A 27084-nucleotide genomic window follows, 5' to 3' on the forward strand; every position below is an offset into this window, starting at 1 on the left:
GGCTCTTCCAGCCACAAATGTAGCAAAACAAAATAACAACAACAATTTAACCTGCAACCATGGGATTCTGCTGCTTAGGGAAATACGCATCTGTTATCTTCTAGCCCAGTTTGTGACATCCAGGGCCTAAACTCTCCGTCATCCTCTCAGACTGACTACAAGGCACTGCTCACCCTGGGCTCAAAGAGGACATGTCACCAGCATCTCTCCTGACCTCATCTGTACCCCTCTGACACCTCTATGCTGCCGCAGCACAAGCACACACTCACACTGCCCCTGTTCTCCAGCCTGCGAAGGGCAGTCAGCTGCCCTCCGCTGCTACTCCTGCGGCTACTTGCCACTGTTTGGTGCCTTTTCTTCTTCCCATAGCCCCCCAAAGTAGAGGGTTTGGGGCTTTGACTTCCTTTTTCTTTCTACCCTTAACTCCGATGTCCCATCTAGGCCCCCTGTTTCCTTTAACAGAGACAAAATGGGGGAGAGAATGGCTGCCAGGGATTATGGGGGAGAAAACATTAAACACACTTTGTAATATTTTGCGAATACTGTCACCATCACAGGAGTATTCCTTTTGTTTATAAAGAACAAGAAAGTGGGGGCGTTTAGATCAATGGTAGAACTGGGGGGTCAGAATGACACCTAACTCAGAATGACACTTTTGCCACAGTGCACAGCAAATCATAAAAGCTTAAGACATGGCAGCCTTTACTGTTATTTCAGTGATAAAACAGTCTGCCTGGGTCTTTCTTGACTCTTTTCAGTGCTCCCAAGCAAATGCACTGGCAAGCAGCACAGAATCCACCTCACAAATGAAGTACTATGTCAGAGGTTCTGTTTTGTGCTTGTTTTAAAGCCCATTTCCTAGAAACGGGAAGAATTTTTCCCCCTAAGGAAAGGAGGAATTGCTCGGAAACCTAACTTCTAATTAACGCTGATCCTGGGTACCCTGTAACCATGGGGGAGTCAGGGGTCTTTAGGGAAGGGGGCTAATTGGAAGAGGAAAGATTGATGAAGGTCAGTGTGGACAGCGATGTGGAATTATGGCTGGAGGCTGGGTCAGCTGACGTCAGGCCTTTCCAAAAGGGACCTCATTGCAGGAGTGTAAATTACTTCTTACCCCTAGTGACCTCCTCCACGCTTTTATGTTGTTTGTGTAGCACAAACTCAAGAGAGCATGTGAGCTAAGTAAGGCAAGATGAGAATTGATCTATTGACAGTCAGTCGGGAGGCTGACTCCAGGAGTCACCAGAGTCCCTGAACCAGAACTGAGCTTCAATAGATTTGAAGAAACATTAGAGAGAAAACAAGGGTGTACTTTCAGTTTTCCCAAGTGCACATCGTCCTGAAACCACCGAAAGTGTAGCATTTCCTGGGAATGAGCAAGCCATCCCTAGAGATATGGACCATAGGCAAGTCCTTAATTTCAACTTAGACAAAAATACAAATGGGAAAATTTGCACATTAGAGGTCCTTCACATACAACCCACAGAAATGGAACAACAGTGTAAAGGGACCACAGGCTTGGATAGAATCAGGGCCAGGAGCTTCTGAGCTCTAACAAGCTGAAGGACACTCCAGATTAGGGCAGAGAAACAAAGACCTGGGCTAGGGTTTGAGAGGCCGGAAGACTTTCAAGATGCACATTAGCAGCAGTCCTGGAAGGGGAGTCTCCAAAGAGCCAGGAAGGGGCTGAGTGAAATGTGGCCAAGCAAACGTGGACAACCCCGTGCTAACCGTGGAGGAGCTTCCAAAGGAACACTGGGATCTATTTGCTAATGGGGAAAATAAGAGGAGTCTCTCCACGTGGGCAGAAAGGAACCCCACACTGGGTTGCTCAGAGAATGTGGGGGGAGGGGTGGAAGGACGGAGGAAAGCCTAGGTCTCCTGGGTGATGCTCACATAGAACAAACGTCTGTCTGCACGCACAGTCTCCCTCAATGTATACCACAAACAAATGGCGCAAATACCATTCCTATATCTGTAATAACGAGGAGGAAGTCAAGGTTGTGAGATTTGGCTAAAATTACAGGATATTTTGTATGAGTGTTTTGCCCGCATGTCTGTACACTGCACACATATCTGGTGGCCACAGAGAACAGGAGAGGATGTCTGTTACAGGCAGTTGTGAACCACCGAATAAGCGCCACAAACTGGACCTTGATCCTCAAAAATTCATGAAAAGGCCACTCAGGGGATGGCTCAGGAGTCGAAGCTCTGCTTCTGGATCCAGGCTCTAAGTTAAAAGTTCTTTACTTCTGAGGTAGAGGGTAGCCCACACTGATCTCAAACTCTTGGCTGCCATCCTCCTGCCTCACGCTCCCAGAGTGCAGAGATTACAGGCATGAGCCACCACCATACCTGCCTGTTTTGTTTTAATAATAAGTGGGAAAACGCTGTTAGGATAAATTTTTGGAAGGCAATTTTAAGCTAATTACAGAAATTTTAGTTCCGCTCAGGGCTGTTCTTTACCGTGGTTAGGCCTATATTTTTGCATAATTTTCTCTGGGTTTTTCCTTTTTAAAAGCTCACATCCGTGGATACGTTCAGAACAATTAAAGAACGACGAGTTACCTTGAAATCGCAGCTGGGCCTCCAAATGGGGTGGGTTTTTTTTTTTAATTTTATTTATTTCTTGTAAATTTTTGAGATTATATTATAACTGCATCACCCTCCCCCACATCCCTTTACTCCCTCCAATCCCTTCCGCGTACCCTTCTTTGCTCTCAAATCCATGGCCTCCGTTTTCATTAGTTTTCCAACCGTGTTTTGCGGCTACCCTCCAGCAACCTCTCTGGGGGAACCCTGCAGCACCTAGCACGGAGCCCGCGCTGCTTAGCAACTGTGGGCCGGAACTGGGTGGACTCCACCTGGCTCCTGACTCAGAGCTTCACTCCCTTCTAGTAGCTGTCAGTTTCTCTAAGAAATTTTAGCTTTACTGCAGAAATTTAAAAAAAAAAAAAAACAGTCTTAGCCATTTGTGTTCATGTTTTACAACTCATTCTGAGAATTAGTATTTTATAAGAGAATTGTTTTGATTTAAAATACGACTTTTTTAAAGGGGTTATGGTCTTCTTAAGTGTTACTCTCATTATGCCTTGGGGCTGGCAGGGTTTGTTTTTTGGCGTTTTGTTTTGTTTTGTTTTTGAGGGGAACAGACACTGTGGTTATTGATGTATTCTTGCCCTTGTGAATTTCCTATCATGTTCTGGGGAAGGAACATGAGAAATTATTTTCTGTATATAGCTTACTTCCTTTTTTCTACCTCTGCCCTACTTGTTTTCTGGTTGCTTTTCTTTTTTTCCTTCCTATCTTTGAAAAATAAAGTAACTACTGTTATCAATGAATGATTTAAAAAAAAAAAAACCAACAGATCATATTTTAACAAAACTGGAGTTAACAGAATGAGGACACTCTCATCAAATCCTGGGAAAGCAGATGTGAAAATGACAGTCACTTCTCAGCTGATGCCGTCCGCCCTTGCCTTTAGTTCCTTCCGTCTTCTCTGGTCTGTGTTTGGGTGATGGATTTCTTCTTTCACATCCACATGATGGAGAGAAAGAAACATGATGGCAGCTGTGGTCACTACCTATTCCCTTCTGGAGGACCTGGCAGGGAAAAGACCCCACACTGAAATTAGAGACACAGGAGTCATTCATCAGTTACTGGTATACAATAAACTGCCCAAGACATGACTTAAGCCAAAACTGAGGGTTTCCTGTGGTCTCTGGACCCGGGGAAAAGTATGCCTTGTCTTGTCTTGGAATGTCTGCGTTCAGCTCATGACCAGGTCGAGGTTGTCTGATCTGAATCAGGCTTCTACGGAACAACTCTCTTGTCTCTCACACTCCTCTCTTACGCCATCCTGAGTGTTCCCCAGATGGTGGCAAGGAGCCAAGGAAAGAAAAGGGGATGAGCACACAAGGAAAGAAAAGGGGATGAGCACACATGGGTTTTTCAAGCTGCTTCCTGCACCAAGTTTATTATCTCATCTTCCAAGCCTGAAATTAAAGTAGGCGGGAACCAAAGGCTTCAGTGCAGAAGGCCTAGTGTTGGGAGACAACTCAACCCACCTTCCCGAGCCTCCAAATTAAAGCTTAATGCTGGGCAAAGAGGATCACTTTGAAAGCAAAATGCAGTTGACCATCATTATTTGCGGGTTCCGTGCTTTCAAACTTGCCTGCTTGCTAAAATGTTTCCTCAGAATGGTGATTCATGGGCATGCGCAGAGCTGCAAAAGATCTGACTCATCCAATGCACGGGATTTCCCATGAGGGTCAAAGCCAGCTTTGCACCCGTTTTAGCTCTTATAAAATAAAAATTAAAAAAAAAAGCGTGGTCTTTGTGGCATCTCTGGTACCATATTTTAGCACTTTTGTACATCTTATTAATGAGTCCTTGGTCTCAGATGGCCCCAAGGGCAGGAGAACAGTGTTGGCTGGTGATTCTGAGAATGAGGCTGTGAAATGCCTCATGGAGAAAATATGTGATAAGCTTCACTCAGGCATGATGAGTTGGGCTCTGTGTCATGAGAAGTTCAATGTTTATAAATCAACTATGTGTTAAAGAAAACATCTTTGGGAAGATAAGTATTTGAACTTATGGCATTGACAAAAGATGACTGGTGTCACAGGATCTTAGCCCTGGGTGTCCCTTACAAATAACTACTCAGCGACCACTACGGAGTGTCCATAGTGACTCGATGAAAGACCATCACTACGAATAATGAAAACCGACAGCGCCTCCCTGTGTGTTCAATATTACCTTCAGAAAAGATATCAAATAACCAAAGCTCCAGTCTCATCTCCAGACTAAATTACATACTTCCCAAAGCAACGCTCTCTGGCAAATAACCCTAGCATGTCACATAAACCAACTTTAGGAAACCAGGCCCTGTGGCACAGGCCTGTAATCCCAGCACTCTGAGAGGCAGAGGCAGGTGGATCTCTGTCAGTTCAAGGCCAGCCTGGTCTGCAAAGTGAGTCCAGGACAACCAAAGCTATGCAAACCCTGTCCTGGGGAGGGGGGGCACTTTAGGATGAGGTCTTATCTGGGGGAAGGACACTTATTAGTGGGACTCCTAGTAACACCCTTTCTGATTTCACCCTATGAGTAACTCTAGCCAAAGCCTAATTTGGTAGTAAATGCAGGAAAATGAGGATAATAATAAGGATGCCAGAAAATAAACCAGGAAGCAAAAATGTGCTTATCAGCCCTTGAATGAAATATTAAGCAAGGAAGAAAACCACAATCCTAAAATAAAAGTCAGGGGGTAACTTAAATATGCTTTGGGGGCTAGGCAGGCCTATTTTAGGAGGAATTTTAGAGACATTTCGTCTTGTTAGGGCGGTGTGTCGCCCAGAGCACTGAGGCACTCAGATGTACATTTAGAGAGGCTAGAAAGTCCAGTCGTGTTTCAAAGCACAGTCTCTGTAGTCAGCAAGACAAGTATCCCAGCCAGCCCTGCCATTCTAACGGCTAGGTGACACGGTCAAACACTTCGTATGCAGACCACCCACCTTCAATCAAGAGATGGAGGTGATGAGGGAATAAAGTAAATCTACCCAGACTCGATGAGTATGACCTAGATACTCAGTAGCTGGCTGGGAACTCTATAAATGACCTCATCCAGTCATCACTGTCCTCCAAGGGTACCATCACTGCATCAGTTCATGTAGCCATCCGAAGGGTACTGTCAGTACCCCATCGCCTTCCTGATGAGATAGAGGCAGCGAGCTTAAGCAATTTTGCCAAGAATTAGGGTTGACAGAGTCAGAACTTAATCCAGGGTTTTTGACTCTACCTCCCCCTGTGTTGTCTGTGAAAACGGCATGAGACAATGTGTATGAAAATGCTTGGCACGGAGCGAGAACACAAAGAGCTCCCTTTGCAGATGGCTTAAAGATTCCCCTCAATAAGAAATTGAATAAAGCATAATTAATAAAAGTTTAAAAAAAAAAGAATCGGGGACAGTGAAAAACACAACTGTCATGTGACAGGCATAGCAGATAGTTTTATGGAAACATTTTACTGTTTTTACATTTAGAAGTACCTTTTTCATTGTGAACAAAATTTTTTCAATTCTGCTGACTATAAATTTGTAAAAGTATAAAATCTTTCCCAGCGAACCAACTGTAAAAATAAAATGATGTCCACTCTTAAAAAAAAAAAAAAAAAAAAAAGAATGTGCCATCCTTCCCGATTTGTGATATAACCAACAGCTAGGTTCCAACAGTTCACAGAACAAGGTACACAGAAGATGCGTGTGGGGCCTCTGAAGCACCATAGGTCTTACCCTACCAGGAAAATCATCCCTAACACCCCTGGAGAAACTGTTGTCTGAATTCATGGGTGGAAGGTAGCAAAGTCAGAAGAAAAGGTCCAAGGTTCCCGTCATTAAAACCGCTCCTGGTGAGGATGAAATTTTGGATGGCTTGTTTCATCTCTCCTTAAATATCTTTATTTAAACTGACTTGTTAACTTGTTTTTGTCCAAATTTCAGAGATAACTCTGTTGTTTTCATTTAAAACATTGTAAGTACAATGTGAGGCCAGCTGTATAAACTTCATGTCTCGTAGGCTAAAACAAAGCACAGTTTGGAAGGAGAACTCGAGAAAAAGCTCAGGCCTCTGCTGTCCCACATTTGCTGAAATGGCCTCCTTTGCCATCCTCACACGTTTTATCAAGACAGACACGGGACAGGACAAATGAGCAGGGATGCACATATGAATGGGGAAGTCTGAGCAGACACGACCAACTGTACTTTCACCTTGAGAGAAGAAGATGACCACTGTGACTGCCCCTGGACCTTACTGAGTCCTCGGGCATCCGACTAGCTCTAAGAGCCCATGAGATGGGAGAACACATAGAAAAATTAAATACAAAACAAAAGACACTCAGGGCCCACTGCGACTGAGAAGCTCAGCCTGGACAACAGACTCTGAGCGTGGGTCTGAAGAGCACTGGGCACCACAGCAGAACTAAAGTAGACAGATGAGTGCTACAGCCCAAACCGCTCCCAACCGCTCCCAGCCTTCGTGTTTGGTGACAGAACCTGGGCGACTGTGTGTCTTAATCCAGCACCCACTGCTAGGCTGGAATAGATGAAGCTAGAGGATGAGTTTCACTCCCAGTTTTGTGGGGTGGAAGTCCAGATAGGATGCCCCTCTCTGGGGTCCCCCTAGCTAAGCCACACACCATGGTAGATGACATCATGACGGGATCCTAAGTGTGAGGGAGGGGTCATAGGGCAAGACAGAAAACTAGAGTAGGGAAGGGCCCAGCCTCGTTCTTTTACGACCACTGTGATGTAAGAACAAACTAATCCTTCTGGAGGACAGTAGCCTCGTGATGGAATTACCTCCCTCTAAGCCCTACCTATTAAAGGTCCGTACCACATCCCATTGAGAAACCAGCACATGAGCCCTTGAGAGACACAACTCAAACCGCACCCCAGCCACAGCACTACCGCCCTGTTTGAGTCACAAAGCCGTACATGTAGAATCTTGCGCCCCAAGGACAGGCACAAAACTAGTCAGTGTAGCTAACTTGGCAGAAGGAGTTAGACATGGCAGGAGAGATCTTTTTCATCTTGTATCATTTTGTACTACTGAAATTTTGATTTAAAAGAATATTTAAATGAACAGGTGTCAAACAGAGAATCACTCAGCCCTCTCATCTGCAGGCGAGGAAAAAGCAGAAAGCTAGAGGGGGAGCTCAGGACCGAGGGAGAGAGATCTGGGAAGAGCTCTGAGACCATTATGATAGGCTGCCATAGCTCCTCCATTTACTGTCCTTCCAGATAGGTTTGCCCTTAGCACAGTGCCTTGTCCAGTCCCCACCAGAGAAGCGTCCTCCTGCAGCAGATGGGAACAAATCCAGAGACCCACAGCTGGACAATGTGCAGAGAGCGAGAGACCTTGGAACACTCAGTGCTAAATGAGATGTCTCCATCAAATCCCTCCTCTCACAGCTCAGGGAACCAGACAGAAGAGAGGGCGGAAAAATCCCAAGAGCCAGACGGGATGAAAGATACCAAGGAAAGAAGACCCTCTCTACATATACGAACTCACAGGCCTGTGGAGGCATGCACGTGGAGAAGTGGGCACATGTCCCCATCCCTAACTCAGAAGCTATCTACAGTTAACTGCTCACAAAGGGAAGTGCTCATTCTTCTCCAACAGAGTCTCATTGGCATTACAAACCGCTCTGAAGGCCCTTCCCCATGGCCAGCAGTAGCTGGTCAGCACAACATGAGCCCAGCGGCGTTTTTGAAGGCTCTTTGTCTCATAATGCTTTCTCGGGGTTTTATTTTTATTGTTTGTTTCTTTGTTTGTTTGGCTGGTTGGTTGGTTGGTTGGTTGGTTGGTTGGTTGGTTGGTTTAACCTTTAAGGTCCTTTGTATATAGTGCCTTCTGGAATTGTGCTTTTGAGACTTCTGTGTGTGTAAATGTGTGTTTCTGTGTGTATGTGTATTTCTTGAGCTTTTTCATCGGTTCTTTTTCTTCTGTTTGTTTCTCTGTTTTGTGTGTTTATTTCTTTTTAGATGCTTGTTACTATCGTAATAAGACAGAGAATGAGACAGTATGTATTTGGGTGGGTAGGAAAGCAGAGAGGATCTAGGAAGAATTGGGAAAGAGAAAATCATAATCAGACTATATTGCATTAAAAATATTTTTACAATTAAAATCTTTAAAAAATAAAAAAAAAAAGAATGTAAGATATGACCCATAATGGGACAGTGCTTAGAAAGTGGGAAGCCAACCTACAAGTGGATTGGACTATGAAAGAAAGAAGAGAAGACACTTACATTCAGTCTATGAGGAAAGTTAACTTAACCAGAGCCAAGAAAAGAAACCACGGAAAAGCAATAAAAAGTCATAAACTGACACAGGAAGGAAATTTTTAAGCAGTAAAATGTTAACGTTAAATCATACTAGAAGAAGCAAGAACAGATGAGACTGAAAGTAGGAATGTAAAAGAATAGCATGGAAAAGTCACAAGTAATCAACCATGAAAGAACAGAAAACAAAAGAGTATAGAGAATAAAGCACCAATCATTATGTAAATTGAAATAAGTCGTTGGAATGAGGGAAGGAGAAAAGGAGAAGAGGAGGGAGAGAGGAAGGAAAAATATCTCCTAGGACTGCAGAAGTCAGACTGTACATGGGAGAGAAGATAAGGATCTAAGACAGAAGGGAGGGAACAAGAAAGGGTTTGGGAGAGAGAAGGAGAGAGGCAGTATACATATAAACATGCATACACATTTAAATGTAGATTGTAAAATTCCTGTTACTGTATAGACTCATAAACAATAATATCGGCACCTTTGCATGATTAAACCATCTTTCTGTGCCAGGCGTGGTGGTGCATGCTTAAATCCCAGTGCTTGGGAGGCTAAGGCAGGAGGATCATATAATATGAAAGCAAAGGGAGATTGTGCAAGTGGAAAGAGGACCAGTCAGGGACAAGAGAGGGTAATGGGCAGTGGCTGGAATCATGTCCTCAAAGGAGCCTTCTCTCTAGTAACACTTAATACAAAGATTTGCTAGAACAGTATCTAAAAAATCCTGATGTGGGAAGCCGGAGGGATGGCTCATGGGTGAAGAGCACTTGCTGGTTTTCCACAGGACTCCGGTTCGGCTCATACAACCTTCTGCAACTCCAGTTGCATCAGATTCCCTCTGTGGGCACTGCACGCACAAGCCTCACAGACACATGCAGGCAGAACGCTCACACACACACAATAAAAATGGAGTTTTATAAGAAGGGATTCTCCTTTTTAAATTCTCACACTGAAAATATGTGGTTTAATAAATATATGCCTCACATAGAAGGCTTGAAGAACAATAGCTGCTGGTGTTATTTTGGTTTGCTTCTGGTTTTGAAATGGTCTCATTACGTAGCCTAAGTGGGCCTCAATTTTATAATCCTTCTGCCTTCTGCGTCCTAAATGCTGGGATGACAGGTGTGTGCCACCATGCCTATCACAGAGATATATGTTTTAATAATGCAAAGTTTCTGATATTTAACACTTAAGGAGTTCTTAAAATAAAAACGTACTGGATAACCAAAGGTAAGTAGAAATGTTAAAGCATGCCATGAATAGAAAAGCCGTGGAGGAGAGAACTGTTGGTGACCACTGGGTGTGTAATTGTCTTTCCAGAGCTCAGCTCCACTCAAGTTATAAATCTTGGTAATAAAAAAAAAAAAAAACTAAAGAGTAAGATGAAGTGAGGGGAAGGACTTAGAAGTGTGAATTTAATTTTTTTCCTTACTTAACAATGTGTCATAAAAGCTGTCCAAAATGTATTAAAGAATAAAAGTTTAACTGTATCAAAGTTTCAAATACTGTTATTATAAGACAAAAGAAAGTGTAGAAAATTTGATGAAAAAAATTAGGAAAATGACACAAAACACCAAATACAATCAGATAAACGTTAAAAGCTCATGCAAGCTTATGTGTGTCCTCAAAATGAGAAGAAGTGAACCTACTGGTTAAAAAAAACTTGCAACTATCAATCATATCAGCAAAATGTGTCTTTCGTGCTAATAGAAAAGCAAAAGAGGGAGGCATGAATAGAAATTATGCAGCACACTCACACATTGATTATCACTAGGAAAAAAGATCCCTTTATAAGAAATGATGAACTCTCAAGGGCTGCAAGGCCTTCCTCCTCCCTAGGCTACCCACTTGCATTTACCTGGGACCTCTCACTGCCAAGTAGACCCCTCCCCCTCCTCTGCATTAGGCTGCCCAACTCCCTACTGGCCTTTCCCAGCACAAAAGGTACCACCATGTAGACCCCTCTTCTTCCTTCCCCCTATACCACCCAGCTCCCACCCACCTTTCCCAGGACCTCGTGACAAAAGAAAAAAAACAAAGTCAAGCCAGAAGTTGATAAAGTGGAAACAAATGAGAAAAAATACATACATAAAGAATCAATGAAATGAATAATTGGCTCTTTGAAAAGATAAACAAGATTGGTAAACTATTAGCCAAAGTAATTAAAAGGAAGGGAGAGAAGACCCCAAATTAGACATGGGCAATGAAAGGTCACAACAGATAGCTAAGAAAAGTGTAAGGGCATACTTTTAAAACCTGTATTCAAATTAACTGGGAAATCTAAAAGAAATGAATGAATTTCTAGATATAACAGATTCACCTAAGTTAAATCAAGAGGAGATCAGTACTTAGGCCTACAGTGAGTGAGGAGATTGAAGCAGTAATAAACGCATGACTAAACAAAGCTCAGATCCAGATGGGTCTGCAGATGAATTCTACCAGAGCTGTAAAGCAGACCCATAGCCAATGCCACTCAAATATATAGAACAGAACAAAAGTGAGTGGAAACCCTCCAAACCCTTTTATGAAGCCACCATTATGTTAGAACAAAAGTCAGATAAAGACAACAACAACGACAAAAGAGGACTATAGATCAAGATCATTGATAAACATAGATGTAAAAAATGCTCAACAAAATACTTGCAAAGTGAGTACAGGACACATCAAAGAGATCACTTCACCAGTCAAGTTAGCTTTATCCCAGGGGTACATGGATAGTTCACCATAGGCAAGTCAATAAATTGATACATATGCTACATACGTATGTATAAACTACATATATATATATTATAATATTGTAATATCATGTTATATATATTATTATATATAACAAATCACATAATCAAACAATGACAAAAATCACATGATCACCTCAAAATATGCATGGAAGCCATTGACGAAACTCAATAACCCTTGATGATAAAAGTTCTATAAAGAATATGGTTGGAGGGATCCTACTTCAATATGGCAAAGACTGCATATAACAAACCCACAGCCATTACCATCCTAAATAAAATGGCAAAAAATTCAAAGCAACCCAACAAAATCAGAAACAAGACTGTTTCCACTCCTATTCATTATTCAATGTAGTGTTTGTCTAGAGCAATAGGACAAAAGAAGAAAATAAAACTGATAGAAATAAGAAAGGATATTGTCAAAGTATCATGTTTGCATATTATATCATGATAAATGTATGAAATCCTAAAGACTCCATTAGAAAAACTCCTAGGACTAATTAACATTGTCAGCAAAGAGGAAGGATATAAAATTTACACACGAAAGTAAGTAGCTTTCTTATATTCCAGTAGCAAACATGCTGAGAAACAAATAATTGAAACAGTCCCATTCACATTACCCTCACCCCAAATAATAACTTGGAGTAAGCCTAACCAAAAATGAAAGACCACATAGAGCCTTAAAACATTGGAGAAGGATCAACCAGGCACGGTGGAGCACACCTTTAATCCCAGCACTAGGGAGGCAGAGGCAGGTCAATCTCTGTGAGTTCAAGGCCAGCCTGGTCTACAGAGTGAGTCCAGGACAGTCAGGGCTAATACACAGAGAAAGCCTGACTTGAGGAAAAAAATTAACATTGAAGAAAGAAATTGAGGGGGTGGAAAATTAAGAACATTACCATTCTACCAAAAACAATTTAAAGATTCATCATGCCATTCATCAGAAAATAGAAAGAAAAACTGTAAAATTCATAGGGAAACACAAAAGACCCAAAACAACCAACTAAAGAAATCCTAAACCAAGTGGATAATGCTAGAGGCATTACCACATTCAACCTCAAATTACACTATAAGGATATAGTAATAAAAATGGCATGATATTGGTCCAAACAAAAAATAAAACCACAGAAACATAAATCAGTAGAACGGCGTAGAAAACGTGGATTTATTTCCACACAACTACAACCATCTAATTTTTGACAACAGTGCTAAAAATACAGAGTGGAGGAAAAAAAAACAGCATCTTTAACAAATGGTGCTGAGAAAATTTGATGTGCACATGTAGAAGAAGAAATTAACTCTCGTGTCTTGCTCTGCACAAAAATCAACTCCAAGTGGATCAAAGGCCTCAATGTAAAACCTCCATCTCTGAAACTGCTAGAAGAAAAGTAATGAGTTCATGACAATCCACAATAACAGGCAAGGACTTTCTAAACAGGACTCAGGTTGCTCAAGTGGCGAGGTCACCACTGACAAATGAGGCCTCATGAAACCAAAAGGCTTCAGTACAGCAAAGGAAACAGTTAACAGAGTGAAGAAGCAGCTTAGAGAATGAGAGAAAATCTTTGCCAGCTAAGCATCTGAGAGAGCATTAATATTTAAAATGCATATATACATATTCACATACTTACATATAAGTAGATCTCAAAATACAAAACATCAAGTAAAAAACCCAATCTACAATGGATACGTAGATCTAAACAGAAAACTTTTGAAACAAGAAATATGAATGGCTAATGAACACTTGAACAGCTTTCAACATGGCTGGCTGCAGTGACACACACCTTTAATCCCAGCACTTGGGAGGCAGAGGCAGTCCAATCTCTATGAGTCTAAGGCCAGCCTGGTCTACAGAACGAGTTCCAGGACAGCCAGGGCTACATAGTGAGAACCTGTCTCAAAAAACAAACAAACAAAAAAAGAAATCACATCACCTTCTTTTAAGCTATGTAGTGGTGGCACACGCCTTTAATCCCAGTATTAGGCAGGGGGAGGCAGGTCCCTGAGTTAAGAGGCCATCCTGGTGGCCATCCTGGTCTACAGAGCAAGTTCCAGGACAACCAGGCATACATAGAGAAACCCTGACTCGGGGAAAACAAAAAAAGTTTTCAACATCATTGGCCATCAGGGACACGCAAATTCAAACCACTTTGAGATTCTATCTCACCTCAGTCGGAATAGCTATCAGCAAAATTCAAAAGGGCTACAAATGCTGGAAAGGCTGTGGGGTGGGACTTGGTGAGAGAGAAACGATTATTCACTGGTGGTGGAAGTACAAACTGGTGAAGCAACTGTGGAAATCGGTGTAGCAATTGCTCAAAAAGCTAAAGATAGAACTACCAGAAAGCCAAACCATCCTGCCCCTGGCGTGTACCCAAAGGACTCTGTGTTCTTTCATAGAGATACTTGCTCATCCTTGTTCATTGCAACCCCATTCTTAACAGCTAAGCTGCAGAATCAGCCTACCTGTCCATCAACTGATGAATGGATAATGAGCATGTGTTATCTATACACGATGGAATTTTGCTCAACTTGCAAAAAAAAAAAAAAAAAAGAGAGAGAGAGAGAGAGATAAAGTAACTGGAAAAAAACCTCTTGAGTTATATTACCCAGGCCCAGGGAAACAAACGCCACATGTTTTCCCGCATACGTGAATCCAAACTTTGAATCTCTATTTGTGTATATTTAACTTGGAATAAGTGTCCAAGGCCAGAGAACTAGAAAGAGGTCACAGGGAGGGGACCTACTTTAAGGACGGGCTGAGGGACAGTGAAATGTAGGTAATATGAAAGTAGAGAGACAACAGTAGGACTGAAGAGTGGGAAGAGGATGGGGTGGGGGGGGACAAGGAGGAGGGTTAACCCAGAGAGGGTATTTAAACACACACACACACACACACACACACACACACACACACACACACGGAAAACTACTGCATTATACCAAATTATAATTTATAATATTTTTAAATGATACAGTTGAAGTGGCTTGGTGGTAGAACATTTGCCTCATAGGTGCAAGGACCTGGGCTTGATTCCAAACCTTGAAATAACAATAGTAATGATAAAGTTTTCCTGCAGGCGTGGTGGTACATGCCTACAATCCCAGAACTTGGGAGGTAGAGACAGGAGCTTTAGGAGGAGTTCATGGTCAGCCACAGCTACATAGCAAGTTTGAGGCTAGCATGGAATAAATGAGACATGCTTGAAAAAAACTGAAAGCTATAGAAAGAGGCCCAGTAAAAGTTATTAGGAAATATCCTAAAAATCATGTATATTATTCCATTCTAATTTCATGAAGATCTATGCCATAAATATACATTTTACGTCCTTATGTGTGTGCATAAGTGTATATTGGCCAATAGGGAAGTGTATGTGCTCAGTGTTAGAGTCATGGGACAGAAATCTGGTGAGAAAGATGTTTGACACAGGAAGGAATGTGATATCTGACCTGTTTACGGTTTCTTCTGTGGGGAGCTAATCAAGAGCAGGTCAACTCTCATGGAGTTGATTCATCTCTTCTAACATTGCACCTCCTTATTGTGTGTCCATTGGGATGAAGCACTTCCAACCCTTCCCCTTGGTGAGCCAGTAGTGTACCTCCTGAAAGGAACTCCAAAGTGTGTGTGAGAGCGGGAGAGAGAAAGAGAGAGAGAGTTGCAAAGCTGAATTCATGTATATCACACATACTAATGGCTGTACCAACGAGCAATATTGGTTGGTACACAGGACACAGGAGAAGAGAGTCTACAGACTTTCCTAGGCCACACAAAATTCTAACAATGTGTTATCATCACCCATTACAATATAGTTTGAGTCAAATAGTAAAAAAAAAAAAAAAAATAAAAATAAGACTATAAGTTAGTTGTAGCCAGCAAAAGACAGTCACTGTGCTTGAATACTCAATGTCATTTGGTGCTCCCATCAGACACAGCACACGCAAATGCAAACTGAAGTTAGGCAGCACTTATATGAAGAGATAACAGGCAAGGGCTCTCCTATCACAAAGGACCGCCCGTGAAGGTTTCCTTGAAGAACTAATGAATTAATCTGGCCAAAGAACCTTTCTCTCAGCAATGAATTTCAGGAGAGCTTGCCTGAATCCTATAATAAGTGACACTTTCAAAACTACAAAATGTATAAAACACTTGCAAAACAACCCCTTGCTGCGATGGCTCTCAGGATCCGCCAAAGCACCTCATAAAGGCTTGACTGCTGTTAGGCCTTTCTTTGGGGAGCTCAACAGGCCCACATGATGCTTCCTGGAAACTTGAATAAAATATAGATGGTGTTCAGAGGATGAAGCAAACGTGATTTACTCCATATCTTTTCGAGTGGCAAATGTCTTAAGTAGACATTTTCGATTTTACGAGATTGCCAACCCTTTCACAACTATGTGTGCTGAAGGCATCTTAAGCTTCACTCATTCTCTTCAGACACCTGCTGGGCTTGTGGCAGGGCTGATGCTGCATTCATCTCTGTAAGGACTAATTTGCTGGATTCAGGAGTAGCAACGAAGTGGGCTCTTTTTCTACTGCCCAAGTGAGAGTTTGCAAAAAGATCCAGGCTGACCGTATGGGCAAAGTCCAAGGCAGCTGTCTTTCTACTTTACGTTCTCACCAGCCCCAGTGGAGAGAAAAGAAAGGGCTTAGGTGAAGTTGGGAGGTCAGGGTCATCATTTCCAACCACTCTATGTAGTTCTCTTCCTGCCAGCAGAGGAAGGGGCTGAGGAAGCTATCTCAGCAGTTCATAGGGTCCCGGCAGATGGAATAGCTGGGGTAGGGACCCCACAAGGGCTCAGCTTCCTTGAATGTTGAAGAAATGTTAATTCTTGCCCACTGGTAGGCTCAAGTACAAAGCACTCGCACAGCTGGAAAACAAGCAGGCGGTCATGTGTCCATCACAGCACTGACCCTTTAGTTCAAATCACAGCACCCCAACCAATGTGAATGAAATCTACATATTCTTCTCATTCTTAAAAAAAAATGACTTTAAGTCACAAATCTGTAAACACTGTCACCCTCTGGAGATCTGTCTCAGTGCCCCTCTCTTCAAATAGTCTTTTACTTGATCCTCCCTTCTTGCCCTGCAGTGCTCATAGACATAATAGGGATGAGGCCTCAGTGCATTCAGGTCCCTGCACACAGATGCTGTTTCTGTACACAGCACCCTAGGTGGGTGTGAGAAGACCTGACCATCCATCCCTGTCTCGTCTTTCTTTTCCTATGGGCTCTTGGCTGCCTCGTTTTCTGTTGTCTGATATGGCTGGTGACAAATGGTCTAAACACTTGTGTTTCAGGGGACTTCTAAACTTCTAGCCTAGGCCCAAGATCCCTCTGGAAAATTTCCGGCATGCTACCATATCCTTCTAAGTAGAACTTTGACTTCCACTGCCATTGTTCAATCTAAATGTGCACCCTTCAGCAGAATCCTAGGAAAATGACTGATTAAGGTCGGGCTACATCTGTCTAAGTTTTGGTTTCATTGCTCTGAAGAGACATCATGATCATGGCAACTCTTATAAAGGAAAACATTTCATTGGGGCTGGCTTACAATTTCAAAGTTTCAGTGGAAAGCATGAAGAGAGTGCAGACAGATGCAGTGCTGGAGGAGTGAGAGTTCTACATCTAAAAACATTTAATTGGAGCTGGTATGGTTTCAAAGGTTTAGTCCATTATCATCAGGGCAGGGAACATGGCAGCGTCCAGGCAGACATGGTGCTGGAGAAGGAGCTGAGTTCTACATCTTGATCCGCAGGCAGCAGAAGGAGACTGTGTGCCACACTGGGCATGGCTTAAGCACAGGAGACCTCGAAGTCTGCCCCCACAGTGACACACTTCCTCCAGCAATAGTGCCGCACACCTCCCACTAGTACCATTCCCTACGGGCCAAGCATTCACACACATGAGTCTATGGCGGTCATACCTATTCAAACCACCACAGGGCCCACTCTCATGAACATAGCAAACATTTAAACCATTACTGAGTTGAGAGCTCAGAAAAACTGAAGCACCTGGCGAAAGAGGCCCTCAAGGTCTCAACAATAAGGAATCATCAGAAATATTTGCCTCAAGGAGCATCTTCCGAGAGTTCTTTCTTAGAGAAAGGAAAATCAGTAGAACAGAATTCTATCTGGTGATACCAAAGAACTCCAGTCGTAGGAAGGGAAACGGATCAGTGGGTAGTGTTTGACCACAAGCATGGGGACCTGAGTTAGATCTCCAGAGCCACCATGAAGCTAGACATGGTAGCACACACCTATAACCCCAGTGCTGAAGAACTGGGGACAAAAGGAGCCCAGCTGTTCACTGGCCAGCCAACCTAATTCTAAGCCAGCAAAGGACCCTGTCTCAGAAAACATGGTAAATAACGTGAGAGAAAAGATACTGGAAATTACCTTTGGCTTCTATACATACACACACACACACACACACACACACACACACACAAGAATTCTAGTCACTTAGAACTCAACAAAGCTGTTGTTTTGTTTTATTTTGCTTTTTAACCAAGTATGATATGGGTCCCCTTGTAAATATTCATAAGGAGTTGATATATGCAAATATATTATTATTAGAAGCATTCTGAATTTATTTAGTGTTAACTTTAAAAAGTAATACATCAAAAATATAATTTCAAATATAAGCCAAGATAAGATGCTATTGATTAGGAAAAGATTAAATGGAGCCTTTTATAACTGAGCCAATTTAAGCAAAAAAAATTTAAAGTGTAAATCACACGCTTAATAACATAAAGTCAAAACAATGAGTGTGTGCAAATGAAAGACTGCCACCAGGCCGGAAGTGCCCACTCCACTCTTAATTTATACTACTCTCAGTGCACAGGCCAGCCAAGGGCGGAAAGTTGGCTTTCTGAGATTCATGGGAAACTTCCTATTGATGTCAGCGGGTGCACTGCCACACGCCCTCAATGTTCTTTCAGCAGATGGCATGGTTGTTCTCAAGTGGACTTATGGCCCTCACCATGAAAGTTTTCTGCCTCTCCCTGCAGAACTGCCTGAGGAGGCCTCGGTGGGTGAGAGAGGAATTGTTGGCTTCCCTGGAGGGCTGGCCTTCAGCGCAGGAGGCTTGCCAGAACCAGAAGAGAGGTTACATAGGCAACCAGGTCCCTGTAGAGCATGGCTAGCCCCTGATCTAGACCCCTAACCTGAAGCTTCCTGTTTCCCATTGTAAAAGATATAAAGTGGTGAGAAGAAGAAAAAGAACAGTTTTGAATGGAACACGATCTGGAATTCTACCAAGTAGAGTTCCAGCAGTGGAAGGAGGTCTAATGAGGCAGAGGCAAGCTAAATACTAAGTGAGTGCCTTGGGTACACGGGAGCAGGAGGGCTGGCCAGCAGAGTCTCGCTGAGGCAAGGCTGCTCAACCCCCAGGTTCTAAGCTAAAGATTCCCTCAGAATCTTTCATAAAGCAATAGAGGGCTGTTCTGAACCAGTAACAGATAGTGAAATGTTCGTGGCAAGAAGCTATGATGTCCATAGGGCAGAAGCAAGATTGTTAGCTTAAGGCAAAGTCTCGTAGGAGTCTAAGGGCCTACTGCACTCTGTAAGCCAAGATAAGAATATTCAGATTTGAGAACATGGTCAGGAACTCATCCCTGTACCAGTCAGAGGAGATCTCAGCGCTGCTAGGTCCCAGGCCCCTTGTAAGCCAAGCAAACAGCAAGTGGCTCCTGACCCAACACTGTCATTTGTATCATGAAATGCCAACTAGGTCTAGAAATGAGAAAGCTACTCCTTGAGTATGTGCAAATGTAACAGACAGGAGGATGAGCAGAAGGAACAGTGTGGTAGAGGCAGGGCACAGATTGAAGACAGAGGCCAAAAGTAAAGAACAAGAAATGCACGTGGAGGTTGGGTGTGATGGCTCATGGGTATCCTAGGAATCTGAGGCCAGCCTGGGCTACATAGTAAGTTCCACAGCAATCTGGGTTGCACAGAAAGACTCTGATGCCCAAAAAAGGAAAGAAGGAAAGAAGAAGGGAAGAGAAAGAAAAAAGATAAAGATGAAGAAGAGGGAAAAGAAATACTTGTCCAGGATCCAGAATCTCCCCTATATGAGACTACCAAGCCACTCACCCCAAAACTCTGTACTAGATTCCAGGAGTCCTGAAAGCCCAGCTCCTGAGATGCCTGCCACCACCTCGTTTACAGTGACCTTCCCTTTGCAGCCCCATCCTAGAACTTAGCTTTGATCCCAACATCCAGGAAAGCCTAATTACTTCACCAGAGGCCTACACGGAGCAAGGCCGTGGATCAAAGCAGGCAGGGACGGTCAATTGTCACGTACTGCCGAAAGGGTCATCATAAGGATTATCATGGGCAAGGAGACAAGAGTCATGATATGTCTGATGCCAATGCTGGCTCCAAGTCCAAAGTCAAGAACCAGGAGTCTCATAAGGATACAGTGAAATAGAGAGAAGATGAGCACTAGGAAGGTGCCTATTAGTGTTAGTTCTAAGGAAGGCTTTAGTAGCAACCATATACACCCAAACATCATAGTCTGAAAGCCTTGGTGGTACCCTTCTTCCAGCATCCTGATATCACTCTTTACAATACTTCCTGTATTGTTATTGTCACTGACTGACTTGCCTTTGTTCCCATAAGGCCAGGCACGATGTCTTATTCAGCTGAGAATTTAACACCCAGCAGGCAGTAGGGTGATTCGGGTTGATTAAGTGAACCTGAACTGAACTGGCAAGGTTCCAGCATGACCAAATCACTTGGGAGTCCCTGGGGTAATGTTATCCCAGGGTTTCATCTGTGTTTCAGAACTCAAGCGTCTGCTCGCTGATTCTCCAGGGTGCTTGTGGAAAAAGAGAGGCACCTTTGTCAAAACCACTTTCATCCTGTCACTGGGGTCTGCCATGAAGCCCCATTGTCCCTCAGCTTTGGAGCCATTATCTGCTCGACATGAATAATGTCCTCTGAGAAAAGGAATTCACTAATTACATCAATGAAAATCATCCTCTCAAATGTGCGATGATTTACAGCACACACGCAAACAATTATGTAATAATGACTTTCCAGTCTTTTTGTTTTAAGCTAAAGTCAGTTTTCTGCCTATGCTGTAATTTTTTTTCCTAGACTCCTTTAATGCTTGCCCCCACTGTCAGTCTCCTAGAGAAATCCCCCAACTCTGCACTTGTATGTCCTGTCTGAGTCACTAACCAAACTGCCCTTCTCAGTCTCTATCCCAAGTTCATTCAAAAGCCCTTTTTTTTAGTGCCCGAGTTTTCTGACCCTCTTATACGCTCTTAACCCTAGTTTGCTATCGCACCTGCCTTATTGGTTTCTACTCAGTGATTTGTTCATGTGTGAGTCAGCTCTGAATCAGAGTCCCGTGCTCCATGAAGGTGGCCCTGGTGTCACTGAGGTGGAAGATGAGAATGGAGGAGGTGAGAAGGGAAGATGGGGGAGGGGGCAGGAGGGTGGCTCTCCCATGTTTGGAGAACTCCCTCCACACCTCTCTCAGACTGCTCTCCAGGGCCCACCATCTCTCTGTCCACACAGGCAGATAGGACATTCATTCTGAGAGGCCCCTGTGCAATGCTCAGATGGAAGAAGAGATGACAGTCATTCTGCTAAGCTGTTGACCTCTGGGTGTCCCTTCCATTCAAATATCACCTTCTCTGTCAAGGTTTCCCTGACTATCACTTCTACCTCTTTGACCCCAAAGCCCTTTCTTCATATTTCTGTGATAGTGTTTATCCTGTGATAGGACTTAATAGAACAGTAAATTATATCCCTCCCTTGAGATTTTTAGAACGGATGGGAACATATATACTGGAGCCTAAGAAATGGAGCTCACAGCACTAGCTTTATGACATAACAGATGAAGCTGGATGGGAGAAGGCACCAGCCCTGCAGCCAAATGAGCTTCCTAATGTGGCACACCTACCCCGATTGGCCTACCTTATCCATCTGGCCACACTGAGCAGCTGGAGGACTTCCGGCCTCCCTGACAGAGCAGATCAGTCACACAGGGGAGTACGCGTGAGTACACCTGCTAAGACAGAGCTGCTCTCAGGGGAGGGGAAAAGGGCAGCCGCTGGAGAAGAATGACCTCTAAATTAACACATCACTCCTTCCAACACGGAGATGTCATTTTCCCCTCATCCTAGCTAAGATGTAAGTCACTCCTCCTGCTCCAGGGAGGAGTGAGTGACGGGTGTCAGGCAGGGACAGAGCCTTATTTTCCATATTGGAGAGGACTCCAGGGCACAGCCAGAAGAAATAAGATGCAGACAATATAGGCACATGGGCACACACACACCATAATTTTCTTTAGAATTCTGTTACAATGGGCTTTGCCAAGGACAGGGCTATCTGATTCACCTTTGTGTAATTAAAGAGAAAAATCATCTGGCTGCCACACAGGCTTTGTTTATTCAGTGTCAACTGAACTAAGCAAGTACCCCATGTGCAGGCTCGTCTCCTGCCCTTGCCCACCTTGATAATGAGATAAGTCAGGGACCTCGGTCTTGTTGAAGTTTCATGGGTGACATGTCATCCTGACTACATGTAGTCTGCAAGTCACTTGCTAGCAACCATTGCTGAGAAGAAGCCTGAAGAGTCCTTTCAACTGGCTGGCTGGGCCCCATGAAGGTGTCTCATCTTCTTCTCCTTGAGACACTGGGATGTTTGTGACTCCCCGGGGACCAAATACACAGCAAGCTATGTGCCCAAGATGCTGTTGCTCAGGAGCATGCAACACAAGATACACACAGGTTATGGTGGTCCCCTGCTCCTGTAACTATAGACTCACAGCAGGAAAGGTATGCTGGAACACTGTAGTTCCCCATCTCTCCAAAGCCAATAATCCCCAAACAGAGCTGCTCTGAAGCTTCTTGAATCCAGAACCCAATAATACAAGAAATGCCTAGCCCCAAACCTCAAACTGCAGATCTGCCACTCAGCTACTTCCTTTGGAGTAAAAACTAGTACTTTCAAAAAAAAAAAAATGTCACGCTTCCTGCCCTGTGGTGAGAAAGGGCAGGTAGCTCTGTGTCCCTAATAACAAGAGCTTTTACTTCGGGGCAAGCGTGCCTAAGCAAAGGAGTACAGAAGCAAGGAAGTTAACTGACTTCCTTGCTTGTCTTTCATCTCCCTGTAAAATGGAAACAGTAAACTACATCTCTGGGGGCTGCAGACAAACAAGCCCTATACATCATGATCAAAGGTGACCAGCTGTTGCTGCTAGAAGCTTAATAAACTCAGAGACATTTAATTGGGATTGTTATTCTTGTCTTCATTTTATGAATTAAAAAAAAAATTTAGCAAGGGGCTAAGGGCAGTGGTCAGGGCCCAAAGCTCAGTTTTCATTTTCACTGCTTACTCTACGAAGCCTCACTTGGAACGCCGGGTCCATTTGAGGCCTGTGGGTACCATTCCCGTGCAGTTTTATTTCCTCCCCGTTGCATTTCAGACAAGGAGGTCAGTGTTCCTCACCAGCTCACCTACCGTTTCAGACTTGCCAGACTCCTTTCAGTTTCCTCCATAAAAATAAAAGTGCTGAGCTCAGAATAGAACAGCACACTGGAAGAGTTGCCCACCAAAGGGAGAGCTGATGGGAGAAAATAGGAGTTGGCCTTCAACTTGGCATCTGCTGGACCCAGAGACAGAAAAGAGTGCTGTCATCGCTTCCATAGCTGACCCTGACCCTTCCAAACCTAGAGGAGGGGACAGAGAAAGTAGCAGGCCTCACTGGTTCCTTACAGAGAGCACGTTACACAGACACAAAACAGCTTATGTTCAAACTCCCAAAGGAATGCTTGCCAGGAAAATATAGTTCCTTCCCCTCAAGTTTAGAATCTCCTACTCCATCCCCACTATGTCTGGAAGTCCAGACCCATCTCCAAGTACTTTCTAGGAGAAAAGAAAAAAAAAGGCAGTTCTATTTTTAAATCACAGTAACTTTTTCCTTCCACTACCTGAACACACAAACAGCTGCCAGAATCATGCATCATTTTGGAAAACTTATGAATGTCAAACCCAAGCTTTCCAGGGCTCTCAGGCACAGGGCAGATGAGGCAACCGTGGCTGCTCACTGAACCTTTTCTCTAGAGCCTGCAGGAGCTCACCTTGATGAGCCTAAGGCAAGCACAAGCTGAGTGTGGACTGAGGCAAAGGGGCCTCAGTCCTGCCTCCAGAGTTCACAGTAACCGTTTAACCTTTACCAAAGGCTCTCAGAACCTGAAGAAAACACCCAGGTAGCAAAAGCTGCATTTCCTAACGCACCTGCCTACGCAGCAGGAGGCACACTAAGGGCTGTGCATACATTATTGAATTTGCACCCAGTCTCAATCCATGAAGTTGTTTCTCTCCTATGTTAAAAAAAAAAAAAAAAACACAACTAATGACTGTAGAGCAAAGTCACTTGAGGCACTCAGGTAGCAAACGCCAAGGCTGGCATTGAATGAGGGGCTGCACTGCCTCCAGAGCCCATGCTTTACTGACCTCACTCCTCAGGCACAGCACCGCAGGCAGATGTCACATGTTATGTCCACCGGGGAGCTGGAGTCACTTGTTGAACAGTTCTATGGGCACCCACAGTCGGTCAGTAGCTGCTAGAGGCAGAGGATGCCTGATGGCCAGACACTCCCAGGTTACTAACACAGACCGAGAAACCACAGTCAATAGTCAACCTGTTCTGTGAAGGCTGACACTTGAATGCTCAAACGCATTTCAGGAAATCCAGGAGAAAGAGAGGGCAGAGAGAGAGCTAGCCTTCTACTGGGATCTCTGGGACACTGGCAGACCCACCGAGGGTCCACGGTAGAGTCCAGGACGTGAGGGTAGCAGCTGTGGGTGTGAAACCATGTTCTCCCCATGTTGCAAAGCAAAAACTCCATGGACTCTATGAATCTGAGCAATGGAGGTCAGGGTAGTCCTGAGATACAAGCCTGTGCTGTTTCCATGATCACCAGTACGTGGGTCTTGACAGCCCTTAGAACCTGTATGCCAACCAAGAATGACTATGAACTCAAGTGACTCCTCCAGACTAGGGCACCATGACATAACCTGATGGGAATAACAGTCTATCTCTACCAAAGAGAGAAAGGAGATGGGGAGCAGGGGGACATGCTTGATTCTGACCAAGCTTAAACCCAAATGGACTAGGAAACTGATAATTTCTACCCTACTGAACTAGACATGGTGACTGGAGATAGAAATGGGATCAAGCTAAAGGGATATAGTTCAAGCCTCTGTTCTTTAGATGAAAAGTCTGAACCCAGCCATGGGAGCCATGATAGTTCCAAAGAGCTCTGATGGCGACGCTGATTGAACAGAAGAGGACCCAGAAGTGGGAAGTGTTAAACCACAATTCAGAGCAGTGTTTGGGGGACACCCTGGAGGATGGACCTTGAAAGTGAACAGTATCATAAGTTACATCGCACACCCCCAAAACCCTCGCTGATATCCTAGGCTACTTCCTTAGGATGTAGCCTTCCTTCAAAACACAATGGCAGAACAGGTAATTAGGCCAATGGGGTCCACTGGGACAGTGTCATACCCTAATTCACTATGGGTAGGGCCTCACAACGAGTCCTTGTCTGGCATGGTTGCACACACCTGGAACCCTGGAATTTAAGAGGATAAGCCAGCTAGATATGAATCTAAAGCCATCACGGGCTACACAGAAAGAAAAAAGAAGATGGGGAGGGGATAAGGAAGCAGAACAAGAGGAGGAGGAGGAGGAGGTAGGCCCGTTACAGTAACTGAGAAGACAAAGGTCACGGTGGCCTGAATACCAGGAAACAAATGTCAAAACAGCAAACCACCAGAAGCTAGAAGAGAGACATGAAAAAGGGCCCTCCACCCCCCTCACGGTCCTCAAGAGAACCCGACCCTGTGATATCGTGACCTCAGACTTCCATCCTCCAGCACTGTGTGAAGATGAATTCAGTGGAGCCTCCCAGTTGGGGGTCATGCTGTTCTACAGTTCCAGCAGCTAACGCAGTGGAAATCTCCACTCCCATTTCCTCTTGTACATTTCCTACGCACCAACTGAGAGAAGGAAAAGCAAGAGTGTTCTGAGGAATACAAAGACGGGCATTTTCTGTGGCAGTCATTTTCAGCCCATCCCGAGGACCGCAATCCCATCTGCTTCCTCGGTCGTTGGAAGTGAATGGTAGGAGTCTTCCAGAAGGTTACCGGAAGCAGAGGGCTTATTAAAGTCACGTAAGCCCACAAAGCCGCATACGCCTGGGATGGAGTCCCCACCCAAACCATAAGTGCCTCTGCTTCTCAGTGATTATTCAGCTCAGGTTCCCTGGTAGAACACTAACAGCTAAGCGCTCCCACAGCATGCGTTCCCCCCCCCCAAGCCTTGGCCTTGCCACCTACCTTCAGTCCTTCTCTTCTCGCCTTGCACACAGGGAAGATGCCTTCGCTAACAGGAAACCAGACCTGTATTTGTGTTTCTGGAGGGCTGATTCACCCTACTGTGGAAATAGACACCTAATTCCTGGTCCTCTCTTTACCTCTGTACTTACAGCCTAGGAAATCCTTGCCTGTTCTCTGGAGTAAGAAGAAGAAGCATGTTCTCACCCATCTCTTCTGCCTATGGTTCAATCCAGGAGCTCAACTGATAAATACTCAAAATGTCCTTTTCTTCCAAGGTCATTCTATTACTACTCTTTTGATATTAAAATTCTTATTTTGACGCTCCAAAGCAGAACAAGGAAGTTTCCTTCTCTACACTGCTGACATGATATCCTGATACTCCCTAGTGCAATGGAAGCCTGAAAAACATTTTTTTCATGAAAAGAATGTGCACACACACACACACATACACACTCCACAGATATGTACAAATACACAGAATGATTAGCTACATTTCTGCCTAACTCCCTGCTGCCAGACAACAGGAGTAAATACCTAAGAAGAAAGGCTAAGACAGTCAAAGTCTTAGTAGGAAGAACATGGAAACCTGTGCTCTTTCCTGTTGAATCCTATCACACTTTCCTCCATTTCCAACCCCTTACTTCTAGGACCAGCCATTGCTCTGGACAGCACACTTGAACTACTTCAGCGAAGAGAAAAGAATACAGAATCCTGTGAGTTCCTGTGTACATTTTCCTAATAGTAGAACCCACAGGATTGGTAACCAGAGAATGTTGGCTCTGTAAGAACCCAGACAGAGCAAGAAAAGTTGATAAAGTACAACAGAGAAGCCATTGGGCACAAGGCAAAAATATGCCTGTAGAGCCAAAACCAGACCTTCAGGGCCAAGACAGGTTCAAATAAACCCCAGAACTAAGACTAGAGCACAGAGAAAGAGAAAGAGGAGACACAAAATCCTAACTTATACAGAAAACAGCTGTAACACGGCTGTTTGTCTGGGTCAGTGCTTCTCAGCCTTTCTAATGCTGTGGCCCTCTAACACAGTTCCTTAAGTTGCCTATAAGTTATTCTTGTCACTTCTTCATAACTATGTTGCTACTGTTAGGAATCATAATGTAAATCTCTGTGTTTTCAGACGGTCTT

Source organism: Meriones unguiculatus, chromosome 6 (assembly GCF_030254825.1).
Source record: "Meriones unguiculatus strain TT.TT164.6M chromosome 6, Bangor_MerUng_6.1, whole genome shotgun sequence".
In the NCBI taxonomy this organism is placed as follows: Eukaryota; Metazoa; Chordata; class Mammalia; order Rodentia; family Muridae; genus Meriones; species Meriones unguiculatus.